This window comes from Anomaloglossus baeobatrachus, chromosome 7, assembly GCF_048569485.1.
Source record: "Anomaloglossus baeobatrachus isolate aAnoBae1 chromosome 7, aAnoBae1.hap1, whole genome shotgun sequence".
Classification (NCBI taxonomy): domain Eukaryota; kingdom Metazoa; phylum Chordata; class Amphibia; order Anura; family Aromobatidae; genus Anomaloglossus; species Anomaloglossus baeobatrachus.
The window spans coordinates 264,660,468-264,682,311 of NC_134359.1; positions in this window are offsets into that span (position 1 = coordinate 264,660,468).

Here is a 21,844-nt window from a genome sequence, read left to right on the forward strand (position 1 = left end):
TCCATATTAGTGACTAAGGAATTATGACTAGTCCAGTAGGTGGTCCTTATTAGTGACTGTGTAAGACTAGTCCAGTAGGCAATCCTTATTAGTAACTGTGTGATTAAAACTAGTCCAGTAGTCGGTCCTTATTAATAACTGTAATTAGGATAAGTGCAATAGGCGGTCCTTATTAGTGACCAGGTGATAAAGACTTGTCCAGTAGAATTTTCAGGAGCTGGCGGTGATGCAAAGAGGGCCAACTAGTCTGGGCAAGATAACGCCCCATCGACTAGTCAAGGCCTAAGTAGCATAGGAACAGCAGAGTTTATAAATATCCCTATTAAGGTAAATCTTGAAGTAGATGTTGTCTTATATGCATTATGATCAAAAGTGTATGTATATGTGTGGCGCCCCTGACCTGGTCAGGCACCACTGAGTACTGCACCCATGCTGGGTGAGTGCAAACAGGTAATCCTGAAGGCTGGAATAGGGTGTGTACTCACAAACACATAGCAACCAGGTCTCACACACACACTAGAGGGGACCCCTGGGCAGAATCAGGAGGGGGCGTGGCCTCCACATCTCAGCTAGGGGTGCTGGGGAGGGGCTGGAAGCTAAGGTTGCAGTGGCAGTCAGGAAAAGGAGACAGAGAGAAGTAGGAAAGGAGCAAACCGAGTCTGAAGCGGAGATTGGGCACGCACACACGCTAGTCAGACCCTGCACGTGTAGTGGCCGTTGGCGGGGGAGAACAGTCACCATAAGTTGGACAGAAAGACGCTGAGGAAGCCATTTGATCAGGAAGACACTGAGGAAATCAGCTGGTCGTGTACGGAGACTTCTGGTGGCTAGGCACGCATGGGGAACAGGTCCCTAGAGCTAGACATCCATTTTGTGGTCTGCTAAACCTGTCGGTGGGGTGGACAAGTCCCACACCAACTAACACAGAGTTCGAGCATCAGCAGCAACGAGGGGGCCCATAAGGAGGATCGAGCCTGGAGCCATCTTCCTTGGTCCACGCTGCCAGAAAACGGGCCAGAAAGGGGAGAAAAGGCAGTTGCGACTCCCCTGGATGAATCCCACGGTACTTTAAGTCAGGGATTGTCCGAAACAAGAAGTGCTAGGAAGGCGAGTTAGCGGTTACCCTTATGACAGCCTGAAGGATGCCTGGTTCCACCTGGTGTATCTCAGGATCGCCCGGGTTACCTCACACTACCAGCAGAAATTGAGTAAACAAGTTGAAAGACACTTTGGACTGAAGTTCTTCTGTGACCTGTTGTTCTACACACATTCACCCTAGCCCCTGGGGCCAGCCTCACTCTCGGGAGGCCATAACACCAAACTGCAGACACCATCTGCCCCAGACGCTCGTTAAAACTGCAGTGACGGTCACCTATAACCCTGACCGCAAACCGAGAGTAGCGTCACGACTCAGAAGTAAATAACCTGACATACCTGTTGCCAGCGGTAATCAAGTGGAGCCCCTGTGGCGTCCCAGAAGGTGGAGTGACGTTCCTGAGGCGACTGCTACAGGTGAGCGACACATATGTTCCTGACCACATTCACATTTCATTTTCCACATTCCTGTCCTGGCTCCATGATTCTGTTCCATGCTCTTGTCTGGTCTGGTTTCTGTCCTCTGCTTACTGCTGCATCGGGCTTATCTCCTTGTGGAGGTTAAAAGGAGTTGTACTGGGACAAACCCTTCTCAATCCCTTTTTTTGCCCCTCAGTAAAAAAAATAACACTTATAATCAACCTCCAATGCCAGGCTGTTCCATCTGTGTTGACACTGATTCTCCTGGGAATTGCGTGACATTGTTATGTTACGCACTGCCTGCGGCCAATCAGAGGTTTCTTGACTCTCCATCCAGACAAATCAGACACATCTGAAGCAAGTGAGAGCTGTGGCTGCCCTCTCAATTCCTCTGGATGTCATTTATGGTCGTATGAAAGTAGGATGAAGTCAACGCTAATTGGCCACAGGGATTGTGTGACATAACAATGTAACACAATCCCCAGGAGAGCCAGTGCCAACTCCTCTGGAATGCTACTAGCACCTGAGGTGAGTATAGGGGTTATTATTTTACTGAGGGAAAACATAGGTATTAAGAAGGGGCTATTCAAGTAATGGACAACCCCTTTAAGGGTGAAATCCAGAGGATCCTTTAGACTACACACCTCAGTCTTGCTAGCAACCAGAGGTCACTATCAAAGTAAAAAAAAACTTAAAAGGTTGACAACCTCTTTTAAATGAAGTAGCCCCCCTTGTAAAGTAAAAATACCATGTTGGCTCTGAGGCTCACATGACATTGTTATGCCTTGTCAGCCCTGCAACCAATCAGTAGCCACTACTAGGCTTCTGCTTGAGCCTGCAACCAATCAGTGGCCACTACTAAACTTCTGCTTGAGCCCTGCAACCAATCAGTGGCCACTACAAGGCTTCTGCTTGAGCCCTGCAACCAATCAGTGGCCACTATTAGGCTTCTGCTTGAGCCCTGCAACCAATCAGTGGCCACTACTAGGCATCTGCTCTCTTGCTACTTCTGCCTGACTGGAGTTAGTCTGAAGGCGTGAACCTTAACAAACGATAAAACATATGAGCATATGGTACTGTGACGCCCCAGGGCTGTGGGGGACTTGGTCCCGGGCATGTGGTGCGCAGGGGGGGGGTGGGGGGCACTTGTGGTCATGGCCGATGCCCGGTTCAGTGACCCTGGGGTCACTCCGATAAAAGGGGTGAAAAATGGAAAAAATAAAATAAAATAAAAAGTTTTCGACTACGCCACTTGCGGTGTGCGACCAGGTTATTGGAGCCGCCGCTGCAGGGTCCTGCTAGGGCTAGTGGAGCAATGCAGCTCAGGTGTCATGGGCCCTTCGTAAGCAGGGACAGGCCCCAGCAGTGGATGATGAGGGAGGCTATAATAGGGAACAGCCAGTGTATGTGTACGGAGGCGAGAAGGAAACAGTCCACACCGGTATTGCAGTTTCAACTTGCCTTTTTTACGTTTGGCTCGGTACCTGGACCCGCTGGTGCCGGTTTTAGGTGTTCCCACTCCCCTTGTTCTCCATGCCAGCTGTGACCTGGGGTAGCTGTCCTCCGTGCACACTAGTTTGTATTGGGCTCCCGTGGCTTAGAGCTTCTGGGAACCGCTCCATTTCAGTCTTGGTCCTTGCAGGCAGCCTGGACTATTTAATGGGTGGACTTCTGTCCCTGATCCCAGGTCCCCTCTTTACTGCTGATGCTTCAGACTCTTTGGGTGGTGAGGAACCCTGGAGATCCCCTCAACTGGCACATTTATCAGTTGAACATAAAGTGTCCCACTGTCCTAGGGTCTGCACCCCACCTCGTGCTGAGTCCTGTGAGCCTAGGTCCCAGACTCCCACAGGTACCCCTGGAGTATTACACTTCAACAGGTAATCCACAGTTCCTGGAGTCCCAGTTCCTTAAGGCTACTTTACACACTGCGATATCGGTCCCGATATCGCTAGTGTGGGTACCCGCCCCCATCTGTTGCGCGACACGGGCAAATCGCTGCCCGTGCCGCACAACATCGCCCAGACCCGTCACACATACTTACCTGCCCGGCGACGTCGCTGTGACCGACGAACTGCCTCCTTTCTAAGGGGGCGGTCCGTGCGGCGTCACAGCGACGTCACTGAGCGGCCGCCCAATAGAAGTGGAGGGGCGGAGATGAGCGGGACGTAACATCCCGCCCACCTCCTTTCTCCCTCATAGCGGCCGGGAGGCAGGTAAGGAGAGCTTCCTCGTTCCTGCGGTGTCACACGGAGCGATGTGTGCTGCCGCAGGAGCGACGAACTACATCGTTACTGCTGCAGTAACGATAATCGAGAATGGACCCCCATGTCACCGATGAGCGATTTTGCACGTTTTTGCAACGATGCAAAATCGCTCATCGGTGTCACACGCAGCAACATCGCTAATGCGGCCGGATGTGCGCCACAAATTCCGTGACCCCAACGACTCCATTAGCGATGTCGCAGCGTGTAAAGCCCCTTTTACTCCACAGTCCTTCTCTCCTTTACAGCGTCCCGTTCTTACTTTAGGTCTTTACACTTTTCCTTCTTTACTTCACTCCTCACTCTCTCACTCCTCCACTTCCAACTCTCAGCTCTCTTCTTCGCTTCCTCTCACCAACTTCCCAACTGACCACTGGCCCCTCCTCTTGCTTGGTCTCTCCCTACAGGTTGGGTGTCAATTAGACAATAAGTGCCCATCCCTTTTACCTATTGCTAGGCAGTCTCCCAGTCTGGAATTGGGGTTATGTATGTGGCCTGGGGGTGCTGGTGTGTGGACTGGCATGGATATTCCGTGGTTTGGGTTTCTGTACCGCCCCTGCAGCGGTCGAACCGCGCGGATCCATGTGTCACTGCTCGTGGCTCGAGGGTCTTCGGAACCGTTGGCGCGGGGTCACTCTAAAACATGATGGGGGTCTATTTACAGGGGAGTATTAGATAGTTCGTGACGCCACTCGTGGTGTGCGGTAATAGGGAGTACCGCCGCTGCCGTTGGGAGTACCCAGGGTGATGGAGCGGGGCAGCCAGATGACGTTACCCTCCACTGGTAGGGAAGGCCCCGGGACTCTGGATGGTGGGATGGATTGCAGGGGAGCGCAGGGGAGCTGGGGCAAGGGGTGATCAGGTACTCACTCAGAAGGAAAGCAGATGCTGACAACGTAGTAAATCAAGTCTCTGGGTGCCGCTGCCCTCTTGGGAGAGCCCGTCCGGGTTCTGTCCCCTGCAGTACTGCCTGATGGTCCGGAGCCTGCCTCCGTGCACAGATTTTAGTAGTCCAAGTGGCCCATAAGCTTGAAGCTGTCCGGGTCCCGATCTCCACGTTTTGGTGTGAAGGAGCTGTGCTCTCAGGAGCTCACGCTTGGGATTTCGGTTGGCTGCTTTGGTTGGAAAGCCTTATCCCCCTCGTTGCGCTAGTGCCCCTGATCTCTGAGCTTCATGGGGACAGTCCATAAAGGCCCTATCCTCCACAGGTTAATTGCCGGGTTGCTTGAAGCCTCTCCCCGACCTAGAGTCCAGTACCCCGACGTGCTTTCGGCCCCAGACCGGCTATTGTACTGCTGCTGACCGTCCTCCTAGACTAAAGGCTGCTTTACACGCTGCGATATCGGTACCGATATCGCTAGCGTGGGTACCCGCCTCCATCTGTTGTGAGACAAGGGCAAATCGCTGCCCGTGCCGCACAACATTGCCCAGACCCGTCACACTACTTACCTGTCCGGCGACGTCGCTGTGACCGGTGAACCGCCTCCTTTCTAAGGGGGCGGTTCGTTCAGCGTCACAGCGATGTCACAGCTGCGTCACTGAACCGCCGCCCAATAGAAGCGGAGGGGCGGAGATGAGCAGGACGTAACATCCCGCCCACCTCCTTCCTCCCACATAGCGGCCGGGAGGCAGGTAAGGAGAGCTTCCTCGTTCCTGCAGTGTCACACGGAGCGATGTGTGCTGCCGCAGGAACGAGGAACAACCTCGTTACTGCTGCAGTAACGATTTTTGAGAATGGACCCCCATGTCACCGATGAGCGATTTTGCACATTTTTTGCAACGATGCAAAATCGCTCATAGGTGTAACACGCAACGGCATCGCTAATGCGGCCGGATGTGCGTCACCAATTCCATGACCCCAACGAGTTCACATTAGCGATGTCGTAGCGTGTAAAGCCCCCTTTAGCCAGGTACCCAGTCCCAATATCCCGCGACCGGGTCTTCGACTCCTCCGGGTCCAGAACACAGTCTGCAACCCAATCTACTTCTCCCCTGGGAGCTCCAACTCCCAGCTTCCCTCAAGCTCCTCACTGTTCGAGGGCTACCACTGAACTCTCTTCTCCTGGGAGCTCCAACTCCCAGCTTCCCTCAAGCTCGTCACTGTTCGAGGGCTACCACTGAAATCTCTTCTCCTGGGAGCTCCAACTCCCAGCTTCCCTCAAGCTCCTCACTGTTCGAGGGCTACCACTGAAATCTCTTCTCCTGGGAGCTCCAACTCCCAGATTCCTCTCACTTTGCTCCCCTGGAGCCGACTCACTTGTCACCTCCCACCTCCCTGCCTGACCCCTTGGTGGGCGGCCATATTCCAGCTCAGCAGCCCACTGGTGTGCCTGACAGGGTGTGGTGCGAGGTGTGATTGGGATTTTTGGATGCTGATGGAGGCAGTGCCGCAAGTTGGGAACCCAGAACCAAGAGGGGTTGAGTCCTGCACTAAGATATAAAGAGCGTCCAGTACCCTGTGACGACCTGACTAGTCCAGGGGCGTCACATTTCCACAGATTACAGTTTGTGGAACCTGATACCTGAGGGGTGCTACAGTACTTTTCTTTTACATGGGGGACTATTTCAATGACAACAGGGTTGTCCATGTCATGTAGTGGATAACCCTTTAATAATGACCCACAATTTAAAGTCACACAACCTTTTAAAAACTTAAAATTCAGTCTGCGGAAATCCTGAAAGATCAAATACATAGTTACGTAATCACACACTTTACTAAGGAACATTCACGAAGGGGAAGTGTCCTGTAAGAGTTAAGTGACGTAATCTATAAGATTCTTTCAACTTAGAATATGTTATTTTTTTTTACCATCCAATCCATAACACCTGCTAACACACAATATCGCAATTTCACAAAATGGATCATTTATCATCAAGCTCCATTCTACACTTCACTTTTCTAGACAAAGAGCCAGATAGCCCATATGTTTTGTTGCATGATGCAAAGGGAGAGCAAAGGGAATTTTTCTACCAGGTACTAATTTGCATGTGGGAGTCGGAGAATCAGAATTTGTCAGGCGGCTCTTGAAAGTGTTCCTGTTATTTTCCAAAGGGAGTGTGAACAGACGACTGATGAAAAAAAAATAAAAGTAACGTTTCACTGGAAATATGGAGAACTTTTATAGAACAACATCTGTGTTATGTCAACATTTTCGTTAACCAAGATAATGTTTGGGAAAAAAAAAATGCAGAGTAAGTGGAATATATTGTGTTTATACAAAAATAGTTCAAGGCTGATTGTGGGGTCTGGACACGATTCTCGATGGAGAGGTCACTTTAAAGATCCAACACTTTATTAAGAAATTCAGAGTATTTCATGCTCCATGCTCCTGTCCCATGACCATGATCCTGTTCTCCTATCCATGTTCCTGTCCCATGATCACGATCCTGTTCTCTAAACCATGTTAGTGTCCAATGACCATAATCCTGCTCCCCACTCCATGAGCTTGCCCTATAACCATGCTCCTGTTTCATTCTCCAATTCCTGTCCTATGACCATGATCCTGTTCCTTTCTCTATGTTCCAGTCCCATGACCATGATCTTGTTTTTCTTTCCATGTTTCTGTCCCATGACCACGATCCTGTTCTCTAAACCATGTTCCTGGCCTATGATCATGATCCTGCTCACTTCTCAATGTTCCTGTCCTATGACCATGATCCTGTTCACTTCTCAATGTTCCTGTCCTATGACCATGATCCTGTTCACTTCTCAATGTTCCTGTCCTATGACCATGATCCTGATCCCCTCTCCATGTTCCTGTCCTATGACCATAATCCTGTTCCCCTCTCCATGTTCCTGTCCTATGACCATAATCCTGTTCTCCTCTCCATGTTCCTGTCCTATGACCATAATCCTGTTCTCCTCCCCATGTTTTTGTTCCTTGACCATGATCCTGTTCTCCTCTTCCTAGGACCATGATCCTGTTCCCCTCTGATGCTCCTGTCCCATGACCATGGTCTTGTTCCCTTCTCTATGAACCTGTCCCATGACCATGATCCTGTTCCCCATTTCCATGTTCTTGTCCTATGACCGTGATCCTGTTACCTTCTCCATGTTCCTGTTCTATGACCAGGATCCTGTTCCCATCTAATGCTCCTGTCCCGTGCCCATGATCCTGCACCCCACTCCTGGAGCTTGTCCTATGATCATGATCATGTTTCCTCCTCCATGTTCCTATCCCATGACCATAATACTATTCCGCTTTCCATGGTCCTGTCCTATGACGATGATCTTGTTCCCCTCTCCATGTTTCTGCCCTATGACAATGATCTTGTTTCCTCTCTATGTTTCTGTACTATGACCATGATCCTGTTCTCCTCTCTATGTTCCTGTATGACAATGATCTTGTTTCCCTCTCCATGTTCTTGTCCAATGACCATGATCCTATTCCCTTCTCCATGTTCATGTCTCATGACTATGATCCTGTTTCAATTTTCCATGTTTCTGTCAGATAACAATGATCCTGTTTCCCATTTAACTTTTGTTCTTGTTACTCTCCTATCATCAGGCTGCCAACTCATGACCGGGGGGACCCTGAAGAAGGACACTCATAGTAAGCAACATAGCATTATCTCCTTTGGCAACATGCGTGGGGTACGCTTGTGTCGCGGGCGGGGAGGAGGGTGTCAACGCTGCGCTCTCCCACTGCTCGGGTCCGGCCGCCGCTGCTCTGTGGCTGCTGCTGCTGCTCGGTGGCTCGAGCGATGGGCCAGGTCCCGGGGACTCGAGCGGCGCTCCTCGCCCGTGAGTGAAAGGGGGTTTGATTGTTTTGGTGGTGGGGAATTCGGTGATTGTCCGTGACGCCACCCACGGTTGTGGTGATTTTAGTGACACCACCGCTGCTTTGAACGGGGATCCTGGGGGCGGTGACTGGAGCAGCTAGGTTGTTAGTCCTCCCCTCCGTGGGTAGGGGGTTGATGGTCCCGGGGCCCAGTGATGGGGTTGGACAGGATGGCAGGCGGGTTATGGGGCCTGATGAGGTGCAGGAACGCGGGGGGCAGCGCTGTGCCGTACGGCACTGTGGTACTCACTCAGCCTGAGACGTTGACACAGTTCACGGTAAAACACACGGCTGGAAAGACGGTTCCCACGGACGGCTGCTGTTGCTTTTCCCTGGTAGTTAACGGTGACTGTCCCTTTCCCTGCACCTAGTACTTCGGTTGGTAGTGATGGGTTCCCACCAGTAACCCGCTCCCCGGCTTGGATATGGACCGGAGGAGCCCCTTCTTTGCCCGCAGGTGCTGGCCCTGAGAAACTGGTGCCTTGGCGGTGGCGGTGTCTCTCCCACACGGTTGGACTTTTGCCTTCAATCGGGACTTGGTTGTTTAGAAACCCGGAGGTCCCCTTCACTGACGGATTTGGCAAATTACGGCGACTCCAAGCCTTGCCGGGATCCGAAAGGCCCCTGCCAATGGTGCTGGCCTCACTTTGTGTACCGCCAGGCCACCACCCGTCCACGGTCCTTTCGGCAACTCTGATCGGCCACTCCTGCAGACGGTCACCGCCGTCTGCTAACCTTGCTGTCTCCGTCCGGGGCACACACCTAGACGCTCTCAGTCAGTTTTTGCTTGCTCTCCTACCACTTCACTCCTTCACTCTCCTACTCAACTCTAATCTGCCTTACTTTTCCTGCCTCCAGGACTGTGAACTCCTCGGTGGGTGGAGACCAACCGCCTGGCTCCACCCCCTGGTGTGGACATCAGCCCCTGGAGGAAGGCAACAAGGATTTCTGGTCTAGCTTTGATGTGCCTATCCGGGGTGTAGGGTGTGGTGGTGTAATTACCTGTGACCCCTGGCTTGCCCAGGACGTCACACTTGCATTAAATGGGCTTGAATGTCCAGTTCACTTCTTACCTGCCTCCAAACACAACTATTTAATTACTTAGAATTGCTACTAATCTCTGATAGAAGAATGTAAATTATTAGATCCTTGGGTTCTCACACGGTGCCGGAGAGTTAGTTGCGATGGCAGATGGGGGCCTGTTGAACACCCTCATTGCCATCATTTTGGTACTCCTATGCAACCTATGGTTGGGCTTCATACTAGAGCGGTAAAGATGAAGAAATCTAGATATGGGGAAGCGCATAATAGGGTGATACCCTATGGGGGGAGAGTGGGTAAGTGATTGGGTAATGTTCACCTGGTGGAATTGCCATAATCACAACTCCTATGTAGGTATGAAGAATGAAAGCTGCTGTTGCCCCATGGCTGGTGGATTAATCCTCCATGAAATGTTGGATCCAGTTGGATAAAACATGTGTGAGAGGCTCTGCTGCTAAAGTAAACTGGTTCTTCAAAAATGATGATGTTTTTTCTTTATTCACAATGCGTTTCACATGATAAAGAGGCTGAAACAGGATTGAAATGCGTGGTTAATAAAAAACCCAAAACCTATTATCAACATTGTTGAAGAACTGTGTGTTGTTGAAGAAACACGTGTTTTTTTTTTCCAACTGGATCCAGTAGTAGATCAGGAGACTGTCAATATTGCGCAATATTAGGTTCCATTTCCATTGTGGCTTTAAAACTGGAAAAAAAAAATAATAAAATAAATAAAATCAACCTTTCAATATAGCCCCCAAAGATGGACCAATAATTACCCGGAAGTCAGATGGATAAAAGTTAAGTCTTCAGTTTGAAGGACCCCCCAGTGAGGAACCTGGACTTCATCGACGCGCGTTTCGCATGGTACAAGAGCTTTTTCAAGGAGAGGCCCATTTGATTTGAAAAAGCTCTGGTACCATGCGAAACGCGTGTCGATGAAGTCCAGGTTCCTTACTGGGGGTCCTTCAAACTAAAGACTTAACTTTTATCCATCTGACTTCCGGGTAATTATTGGTCCATCTTTGGGGGCTATATTGAAAGGTTGATTTGCTTATATATAGTCTATATGGGATTACTATACTTCTGCATTTGGCCTTCCAGCTACCCCTAGCCATATACTCTTACATAGTCCTGGTTAGTCTTTATACCTTCAGTTTGTGGTACTCCAACACTGACCGGGGGTCTCAGGATTCACCTGATTGAGATTTTAATGCAATTAATTACACTGTGATCGATTTATTTATAGGATCTATGTATATCCTGAGCATTTTTAGATTTATCTTGGTGGTTCTCCTGAGACGATCCCTGTCTGTGTAACAATACTGTCCGTGTAACAATCTTTATATTCCCCCAGATGATTCATTTTGGTGATGTCTTATCATGTTTTTAATTGTCTATTGTGTTTTTTTCATATCAAATAAAAATTATCTAGTTTTGGCACATATACTCATTGTCCTCTTGTCTACACATGTATCTCTGAGTAGTGCAGTCTGAGGTGTTAATCCTTTGTGACCACCTCTCATCATATTTGCCTCTGGTTCTAAATGTTGAGATTTCTGTAATTAATTTCTGCTAGCCTGCTGGTTACTTTTTGATCACTTTGCAGGAGGCCTATCACAGGTACTCCCCACCTTTTTAAGCTGGAGGAATCTGTTTTCCTTTGCTGACTATAGCTTTTGCTAACCTAGTCTGTGTGATGTGCTGCTCCAACTGGTGGTGATTTATTGTGTCCTGTGGAAACCCTCTTGTTGTCTGGTTATTTCCTCCCTGCTCTTTATTTCCTCCTGATCAAGAATTGTCTTACATCTCCGTGTGTGTGTTAGCTATGTGATAGAGGTTTTGTATCCCATTTGTCCTTATCTGTGGGTTTAACCGCTCTTGTAAATCATTATAGAGAGGAGGGAGCCAGCACTGCCTATGAATGGCATGCAACAAATAAAAAGTGTAAAATTCACAAATTCATTGCTACTGTACTATAATGCAAAATGAGATTTTTAGCAAACCACTCTTGTACTGACCTTCCCCTGGGGTTGGAGAGAGGGGGTATTAGTGCAGGAAACCCTCCTGATGTTTATTTCCTCCTTATCATGTATTGTGTTCTAGCTCCGTGCGTGCTAGCTGTGTGATAGAATTTTGGTTTCCCAGTTTATCCTTATCTGTGGGTTCAACCGCTCCTGTCCTTGCCCTTCCTTGGGGTTGGAGAGAGGGGGTATTAGTGCAGGAATCCATCATGTTTGGTTATTTCCTCCTTATTACGTATTGTCTTATATCTCCGGGTGTGCCAGCTATGTAATAGAGATTTCGTATCCCCGTTTGTCCTTATCTGTGGGTTCAACCACTCTTGTACTGACCCTCCCCTGAGGTTGGAGAGAGTGAGTATTAGCGCAGGAAACCCTCTTGTTGTTTGGTTATGTCCTTACAGCTCTTTACTTCCTCCTGATCATGTATGGCCTTATATCTCCATGTGTGCTAGCTGTATGTAAGAGTTTTGGTTTCCTAGTTTGTACTTATCCGTGGGTTCAACTACTCCTGTATTGACCCTCCCCTGGGGTTGGAGAGAGGGGTATTAATGCAGGAAACCCTTTTGTTGTTTGGTTATTTCATCCCTGCTCTTTATTTCCTTCTTATCAGGTATTGTCTTATATTTCCACGTGTGCTAGCTGTGTGATAGAGTTTTGGTTTCCCAGTTTATCTTTATCTGTGGGTTCAACCACTCCTGTCCTGGCCCTCCCCTGCAGTTGGCTTTCTCCGTCTAGTCCGTGCACGGTCAAAAATTGCTGGTCTCCAATGAATCACAACAGGTGAGCTGGACTTTTCCTTGTATTTGCTCCTGTTGGGGAAAAAGGGGTGCAGGACTATCCAGGAGCTGGGTAAGGAAGGCGGCTCAGACATCTTCACCATCAAAAGTATCTCTGGGATCAGTTACAGCTAGGGCTCCATAGCCTACGGGCCAGATCAGGATTACAACTCATTACTAATAATTCAGGCAGGAAAAATAATTACATGACCATTCTGGGGTGGATTTTCAAAGTAAGTACACCAGCCTTATCAGGACTAAGAGCTTTATTTAAGATTTCCAATATTAGTGAATGCCCATTGAGAATCATATGAGTGACACTGCCATTTTTGAGTAGAAGATGATTCCCTGGAATATACATTGACTTCTACTAGAGCTCAACTCAAGGAAAAGAAAGTTGCATGACCCAAGTCACAGACAGTGAGTGACTCTTTTGCACAGACAACATATTTTGCAAAAAGAAAAAGAAGAAGAAAGCATAGATATGTCTTCATATCTCTAGAACAATACATTAAAAACATAGTGGTGTTAATAAGGAACAATGGAAAGCTCAGATAACGATAAAACGAAGAAAAAATAATTAGAAATCTCAGAAGGTGTCATTATAAAAAAAAAATCAAGCTGTATTTACAACCTCAGATCTTCCAATATGTTTAGAAACACCGCGAGTTTCATATATTTTTTCCATTCCTAACAAAGAACACCGCACTTCCCGCAGTCTGATGTCAGCGGGGGACAGTAATAAATATAATTTAGGAATAAAGCATTTAAAAACTACGATAATCAAAATACAACCGTACTTTAAATACTTTTAACATGGATACATGGAAAATTTATATTTCATCGTGTGCCACCTGTTGTTCGACAACGAAAATGCACGATATTGGATCCAAACGGGTATTAAAGGGTCTACTGCTAGGAGAACCACTTCTGATTCCAAATGTTTCCCCTAGGTAAAATAATAAAGCCTATACTCACCTCCCATGTTGTCACCCAGTGGTGTAAATAGAGTCCGATATGCCCCGATGCAAAGTTTGAGCCAGGCTCCCCCCTACATTTTGGTCAAATATATGGGGCGTCGTCACATTCTAAATCCTACGAAGACATATGAGTTGCCCCCCCCTCTGTCTTAATTGTGTGTATGACCTCATCATTGCTATATCCTGGCATATATGGCCCCATCCTGATTATATATATATATATATATATATATATATATATATATATATATATATAGATATATATATCCCCTATATATATATCCCCATCATAGACCCATCTTGGTATATATCTCCCCAGCATGGCCTTTTCTGGTATATATGGCCTCACCCTGGTATACATGTCCCCATAATGGCCCCATCCTGGTATACATGTCCCCAAAATGGCCTCATCCTGGTATACATGTCCCCATAATGGCCTCATCCCGGTATACATGTCCCCATAATGGCCTCATCCCGGTATACATGTCCCCAAAATGGCCCCATCCCTGTATACATGTTCCCATAATGGCTTCATTCCCGTATACATGTCCTTATAATTACCTTATCCTGGTATACATGTCCCGATAATGACCTTATCCTGGTATACATGTCCCCATAATGACCTTATCCTGGTATACATGTCCCCATAATGGCCTCATCCCCATATACATGTCCCCATAATGGCCTCATCCCTGTATACATGTCCTCATAATGGCCTCATCCCCGTATACATGTCCCCATAATGGCCTCATCACCGTATACATGTCCCCATAATGGCCTCATCCCTGTATACATGTCCCCATAATGGCCCCATCCCGGTATACATGTCCCCATAATGGCCTCATCCCGGTATACATGTCCCCATAATGGCCCCATCCCGGTATACATGTCCCCATAATGACCTCATCCTGGTATACATGTCCCCATAATGACCTCATCCTGGTATACATGTCCCCATAATGACCTCATCGAGGTATACATGTCCCCATAATGGCCTCATCCTGGTATACATGTCCCCATAATGGCCCCATCCTGGTATACATGTCCCCATAATGACCTCATCCTGGTATACATATCCCCATAATGACCTCATCCTGGTATACATGTCCCCATAATGACCTCATCGAGGTATACATGTCCCCATAATGGCCTCATCCTGGTATACATGTCCCCATAATGGCCCCATCCTGGTATACATGACCCCATAATGACCTCATCCTGGTATACATGTCCCCATAATGACCTCATCCTGGTATACATGTCCCCATAATGACCTCATCGAGGTATACATGTCCCCATAATGGCCTCATCCTGGTATACATGTCCCCATAATGGCCTCATCCTGGTATACATGTCCCCATAATGGCCTCATCCCGGTATACATGTCCCCATAATGGCCTCATCCCGGTATACATGTCCCCAAAATGGCCCCATCCCTGTATACATGTTCCCATAATGGCTTCATCCCCGTATACATGTCCTTATAATTACCTTATCCTGGTATACATGTCCCGATAATGACCTTATCCTGGTATACATGTCCCCATAATGACCTTATCCTGGTATACATGTCCCCATAATGACCTTATCCTGGTATACATGTCCCCATAATGGCCTCATCCCCATATACATGTCCCCATAATGGCCTCATCCCTGTATACATGTCCTCATAATGGCCTCATCCCCGTATACATGTCCCCATAATGGCCTCATCACCGTATACATGTCCCCATAATGGCCTCATCCCTGTATACATGTCCCCATAATGGCCCCATCCCGGTATACATGTCCCCATAATGGCCTCATCCCGGTATACATGTCCCCATAATGGCCCCATCCCGGTATACATGTCCCCATAATGACCTCATCCTGGTATACATGTCCCCATAATGACCTCATCCTGGTATACATGTCCCCATAATGACCTCATCGAGGTATACATGTCCCCATAATGGCCTCATCCTGGTATACATGTCCCCATAATGGCCCCATCCTGGTATACATGTCCCCATAATGACCTCATCCTGGTATACATGTCCCCATAATGACCTCATCCTGGTATACATGTCCCCATAATGACCTCATCCTGGTATACATGTCCCCATAATGGCCTCATCCTGGTATACATGTCCCCATAATGGCCTCATCCTGGTATACATGTCCCCATAATGGCCCCATCCTGGTATACATGTCCCCAAAATGGCCTCATCCAGGTATACATGTTCCCATAATGGCTTCATCCCCGTATACATGTCCTTATAATTACCTTATCCTGGTATACATGTCCCCATAATGACCTTATCCTGGTATACATGTCCCCATAATGACCTTATCCTGGTATACATGTCCGCATAATGGCCTCATCCCCATATACATGTCCCCATAATGGCCTCATCCCTGTATACATGTCCTCATAATGGCCTCATCCCCGTATACATGTCCCCATAATGGCCTCATCCCTGTATACATGTCCCCATAATGGCCTCATCCCTGTATACATGTCCCCATAATGGCCCCATCCCGGTATACATGTCCCCATAATGGCCTCATCCCGGTATACATGTCCCCATAATGGCCCCATCCCGGTATACATGTCCCCATAATGACCTCATCCTGGTATACATGTCCCCAAAATGGCCTCATCCTGGTATACATGTCCCCATAATGACCTCATCGAGGTATACATGTCCCCATAATGGCTCATCCTGGTATACATGTCCCCATAATGGCCCCATCCTGGTATACATGTCCCCATAATGACCTTATCCTGGTATACATGTCCCCATAATGACCTCATCCTGGTATACATGTCCCCATAATGACCTCATCGAGGTATACATGTCCCCATAATGGCCTCATCCTGGTATACATGTCCCCATAATGGCCCCATCCTGGTATACATGTCCCCATAATGACCTCATCCTGGTATACATGTTTCCTTAATGACCTCATCCTGGTATACATGTCCCCATAATGACCTCATCCTGGTATACATGTCCCCATAATGGCCTCATCCTGGTATACATGTCCCCATAATGGCCTCATCCCTGTATACATGTCCTCATAATAGCCTCATCCCCGTATACATGTCCCCATAATGGCCTCATCCCCGTATACATGTCCCCATAATGGCCTCATCCCTGTATACATGTCCCCATAATGGCCCCATCCCGGTATACATGTCCCCATAATGGCCTCATCCCGGTATACATGTCCCCATAATAGCCCCATCCTGGTATACATGTCCCCATAATGACCTCATCCTGGTATACATGTCCCCATAATGGCCTCATCCTGGTATACATGTCCCCATAATGGCCTCATCCTGGTATACATGTCCCCATAATGGCCCCATCCTGGTATACATGTCCCCAAAATGGCCTCATCCAGGTATACATGTCCCCATAATGGCCTCATCCCGGTATACATGTCCCTATAATGGCCTCATCCCCATATACATGTCCCCATAATGGCCTCATCCCTGTATACATGTCCTCATAATAGCCTCATCCCCGTATACATGTCCCCATAATGGCCTCATCCTGGTATACATGTCCTCATAATGACCTCATCCTGGTATACATGTCCCCATAATGACCTCATCCTGGTATACATGTCCCCATAATGACCTCATCCTGGTATACATGTCCCCATAATGGCCTCATCCTGGTATACATGTCCCCATAATGGCCTCATCCTGGTATACATGTCCCCATAATGGCCCCATCTTGGTATACATGTCCCCATAATGACCTCATCGAGGTATACATGTCCCCATAATGGCCTCATCCTGGTATACATGTCCCCATAATGGCCCCATCCTGGTATACATGTCCCCTAATGGCCCCATCCTGGTATACATGTTCCCATAATGGCCTCATCCTGGTATACATGTCCCCATAATGGCCTCATCCTGGTATACATGTCCCCATAATGGCCCCATCCTGGTATACATGTCCCCATAATGACCTCATCCTGGTATACATGTCCCCATAATGACCTCATCGAGGTATACATGTCCCCTAATGGCCCCATCCTGGTATACATGTCCCCATAATGACCTCATCCTGGTATACATGTCCCCATAATGACCTCATCGAGGTATACATGTCCCCATAATGGCCTCATCCTGGTATACATGTCCCCATAATGGCCCCATCCTGGTATACATGTCCCCATAATGACCTCATCCTGGTATACATGTCCCCATAATGACCTCATCGAGGTATACATGTCCCCATAATGGCCTCATCCTGGTATACATGTCCCCATAATGGCCTCATCCTGGTATACATGTCCATATAATGACCTCATCGAGGTATACATGTCCCCATAATGGCCCCATCCTGGTATACATGTCCCCATAATGACCTCATCCTGGTATACATGTCCCCATAATGACCTCATCGAGGTATACATGTCCCCATAATGGCCTCATCCTGGTATACATGTCCCCATAATGGCCTCATCCTGGTATACATGTCCCCTAATGGCCCCATCCTGGTATACATGTCCCCATAATGACCTCATCCTGGTATACATGTCCCCATAATGACCTCATCCTGGTATACATGTCATCATAATAGCCACAGCCTGGTTTATGTCCTCAACCTGGTACATGTGATACCCCCGGGTGCTGCACAGAGTAAAAGAAATGCATATACTTACCTTCCCCCCGCTTCCCCGATGTCCAATCAGCGCCGGCTTCTATCTCCCCACCTTCGGACCAAAGGTAAATCAACAGGAAGTTAGTTCTGCGGCTGCGCTAACTTCCTGTTGATTGTTTTTTTGGTCCGAAGGTGGGGAGATAGAAGCCGGCGCTGATTGGACACGGGGCTCGCGTGATGTCACAACCCATGTGATCCAAAAAAACACTGGAAGCGCACCGGCATGAGAGGTCAGTGTAGGTTTTATTGTGTTACCTAGTCCTGTCTTCACTAGTACAAGTCAGACAATTACAGAACGACAGCCCAGTAGAAACAGTCTGCGTCACAGAGAGCTAGTGATAGGGGTGAGTAGCACTCAAATATATTGAAATATATTGTTCGCACGCTGCATTTTTTCCATGCGTTTTTGCAATGCCAGGAGAGTGAAAGAGATTTCTGAAAGATCACGCACATGTTACTTATTCTTTCCTTCCACATTTGAAACACCAAAGAGTTTTCTCAAATCTGCCGCATGTCAAATCTTTCAGCTTTTTTGCAGCATTTTTTCACCTAATACTTACAGAAAAGATGGGCTGCAGTGTGTACATCGCCCAGGCCAAAAACTAATACTCTACCAGGATACAGCTAAACCCCCACTAAATGGAGGCATCACGGGTGCAGGAGGAACAAATCACACACACACTTCCATGGAATGGAGGAGGGCGATTGCTGGATGATAAAACTGCACACTAGTGGCTTGCACAGAGCACTATTCACACATGCAGATAACACAGTCACAAGCCTGCAGCCTATTAGGTGACGCCCATACTATTATATCAGGCGGGCTGCCAAGCCGTATTCCATCTGTGTATCATGCAGGGACAGAAACTCTAAAATGCAAGTGTGACGCCCTGGACTAGCCAGGTAGTCACAGATAGCGCCCCGCACAACTCCAGTCCCGTAATATGGTGTCATCAGCCAACCATTAAACCTAGTCACCTCCCTCAATGCTTGATGAACACACCAGGGGTCGGAGCCAGGCGGTTGGCGACGCCCACCGAGTTCAGAGGGCCTGAGGCAGGAAACACAGAGAGAGGAGAGTTGAGTTTTAGTGAGTGAGGTGTGAAGGAGTCTGACAGGTGCCGGGGTTGGAGCCCGGGCACCTTTGGCTAGGAGGCAGACGGTGGCCTAGCCTGCAGGAGCCGGCAAGATGACTCGGTGGAACCGTGGTGGACCGGGACAGGGTAGTGGCCTGCCGGTACCAACCCGGGGAACCGACTCGCAAACTGGAGCACAAAGGGGGGTACTCAGACCCTGAAACGAGGTCCAGAACCGACTGGACTGAGTTAATTGACTGATTGCGGTCTGGACTAGAGGTCCTTTCCCACCCAAGTCCCAAATGAAGACAACAGCCCACCGAGGGGGAGAGAAAGCCACCGCACAGGCAGAGAGATCCCACGGGTCAGCGTCTGCGGGCAAAAGGGCTCTCCCGACATACATACAGCCGGGGAGCGGACTCCCGTCGCTGAAGCGCAGGCAGCCCAAATACACTACACGGTGCATGAGAAAGGCCAAGACCACCGAACCGGGTGGAGGACCAGACGCAGCCGGCTGCGGGCACCGACCACCATCAACTTTTTTTACCAGAGACTTGTGTGTGTCAATAACAGTGAGTACAACAGTGCCATCCGGCCGCGCACCGCCCTGCACCACCCAGCTCTCCCTAACGGGTCCCGGGGCTACCATCCCTGCCCACGGAGGGGTTAACACCTTGCTGCATCACCATCTGCCCCGGGTGCCCAGTAACCGCAGCGGTGGTGTCCACCTTCACCACGACCCGTGGGTGGCGTCATGGATTTAAACATGGCTCCGGCAATACACCTACTTACCACCCCCCTAAGTAGCGCCAGCATCCCCTTTCAGAGGGAAGTGACCCCGGGTCCGGAGGCACTCAAGCCACCCACCAACGAGCCCGGATTCGAGCGGCTCGGCGGCAGCCGAGCGCGAGGTGGTATACAAAGCCCAACAGAAAGGGGCCTGGCTGTATCCTGTACAAAAAAAAAGGAGTTGGTATTATGGCCATAAAACGGAAGCCTACAACACTCGTCACGGGACCTCATGCTTGTAGGTCCCTACACTAAATATAAAAATAGCAACAAGACTTTGGGGGTATAGCTGTATCCTGGTAGAGTATTAGTTTTTGGCCTGGGCGATGTTCACACTGCAGCCCATCTTTCCTGTAAGTAATACTTAATTTTTGGAGGATAGTTAGCATTTTTAACCTATTCAAAAGAATAGAAAAAAAAAGCAAAGCAAGTAAAAACACATCAAAAGCGCACGAAAAGATGAGTCAAAAACAAGGTTATTTTCCTGAGCCCTTTTTTTTTTCCCTGACAACAGTTTGGCTTTTGCTGCAGAAAAAATCTACTGCAAATATTCAACATGTGCACATACCCTAAGGGAAAAGACTTACCATCACAGAAACAGTTAGGAAGCTGATGCCTGAAGATGGGGGACTGACAAGCAGAAGATGAGGGACTGACGAGCAGAAGATGGGGGACTGACGAGCAGAAGATGGAGGACTGACGAGCAGAAGATGGAGGACTGACGAGCAGAATATGGGGAACTGACGAGCAGAAGATGGAGGACTGACGAGCAGAAGATGGAGGACTGACGAGCAGAAGATGGGGGACTGACGAGCAGAAGATGGAGGACTGACGAGCAGAAGATGGAGGACTGACGAGCAGAATATGGGGAACTGACGAGCAGAAGATGGAGGACTGACGAGCAGAAGATGGAGGACTGACGAGCAGAAGATGGAGGACTGACGAGCAGAAGATGGAGGACTGACGAGCAGAAGATGGAGGACTGACAAGCAGAAGATGGAGGACTGATGAGCAGAGGATGAGGGACTGACGAGCAGAAGATGGGAGACTAACAAGTTGAAGATGGGGGACTAACAAGCTGAAGATGGGGGACTCACAAGCGGAAGATGGGGGACTGACAAGCGGAAGATGGGGGACTGACAAGCAGTAACTGTGTGAATGAGTTTGCAGACTGACCGATGCATTTCTGTCAAAATAGGCAACCGGACGGAGGGGTCTGGTCTTTGCACTGACAGCCATAGTGCTGTACTGTTTGACACAAATTGTTTGTAACCACCAAGTACATCGACTCTTCCCAAGTAAAGATATCTAAACTATATCTAGTAAAGATATACTAGGATGTGAGTAGAGCCACTAGCTTAATTGCTCTTCTCTTTCATTGTCCCTTGTGGGAGAGCACCATATATAGCAAATTCTACTCACCCCAACTTTCTAGATAGCCTTTATGCCGACTTTCATTATGCCTCCAGTATTGTAAATGGCATATGGTAGGTGGGGGTCTCGATAAATACTGGTGGTGCACAATACTTTTTTGTAGCAGGAGGAGAAGGCTGATGTGGGCACTGGCACTGCTCCCCTGCACTTCTCTCTTATCACAGAACTATGAAAACCCCCTAATGATATATCTATCTATACACAACCCTGGCCAAAATTCTGGACTCACCTGTCTCTGAGGATGTTCATTCAATTGTTTACTTTTGTTTAAAAAAAGCAGATCACAGACGGCACAAAATTAAAGTAATTTCAAATGGCAACTTTCTGACTTTAAGAAACACTAAAATAATGAAAACATAATGTGCAGCCAGTAATGGTTACTTTTCAAGACCAAACAGGGGGAAAATTTATGGAATCACTCAATTATCAGGAAAAAATTAAGGAATCATGAAAAACAAAAGAACACTTCAATACATCACTAGTATTTTGTTGCACCA